This window comes from Chrysochloris asiatica, unplaced genomic scaffold (assembly GCF_000296735.1).
Source record: "Chrysochloris asiatica unplaced genomic scaffold, ChrAsi1.0 scaffold00104, whole genome shotgun sequence".
In the NCBI taxonomy this organism is placed as follows: Eukaryota; Metazoa; Chordata; class Mammalia; order Afrosoricida; family Chrysochloridae; genus Chrysochloris; species Chrysochloris asiatica.
In genome coordinates, this window is record NW_006408622.1 from 6964587 (window position 1) to 6965552 (window position 966).

The following is a 966-nucleotide window of genomic DNA, read 5'->3' on the forward strand; positions in this document are numbered from 1 at the left end:
GCATGGAGGGGATTGTAACTATGGCAAGGAAATGATATATGACGGAATCAATGTGAAGCTGATGTCTTCCCATGTAAACTATCACATAATTCACAATAAAGCATTAAAAAAAAAAAGAAAGAAGTGCCAAGAAGCAAATAAACATTTTAACTTAACTAGCCTGAATGATTACAAAGTTAAAAACAACTGAATACACACTCCATTAATGCATAATGCCAGTCTCCATACCCAATGTGACAAGCAGTATGTCCAAGAGGGATGTCACTTGAAGATGAATAATTTACATTAACATTTAAATGAAAAATGAACTACCACACACTATAACCTCACTATTCTAAATGCTACAATTAAAGGGGGGGCGGGGGAAGTGAAAATGAATATTCCTTCTAAGGTTAGATGATGGTGACAATTTTGATTTTCCCAGAAAGGAACATAAGACACAGAGTTATATGATTTGTCACAAATTACATGGAAAACCCATATTAGAAACAAGATTAGAAAGAACAAGAGAGAGAAGAGTAAACTAAGCTTAAATCTACCAGAAGGAAAGAAGTAACAAAAATGAAACCAAAAAAGAAAAAAATAGAATCAATAAAACAAGAAGTTGATTCTTGAAAAACTCAATAAAATGGACAAATCTTTAGCTAAACTGACATAGAAAAGATTCAAACCACCAAAATAACAATGGAAGGAGATGCCATTACAAAGTAACTCAACAGAAATGAAGACAGTGACAGAATATTATGAACAAGAGCAGAGCAGCAAACTGGAGATGCTAACAGAAAATGGAAAAATCCTTCGACGCACATAGCCTACCCATACTGACTCAATACACCCTTAACATGTGAAGCCACTGGATCACTGATAAAAACCTACCAACAAAATGGTCCTGGAAACGTACACTTATGGCCCAATTTTCAGTCAAGCAGTATATAGAACTGAACACTTATTAGATACACTGAATAC

The 966-nt window shown here is 34.3% G+C and overlaps 1 protein-coding gene across 1 annotated transcript in view; it reads right to left on the reverse strand.

Annotated features, from left to right (window-relative positions):
- CEP89 (centrosomal protein 89kDa) overlaps positions 1-966 on the reverse strand; it is a 90099-nt gene that overhangs the window by 15803 nt on the left and 73330 nt on the right. The window lies entirely within an intron of this gene.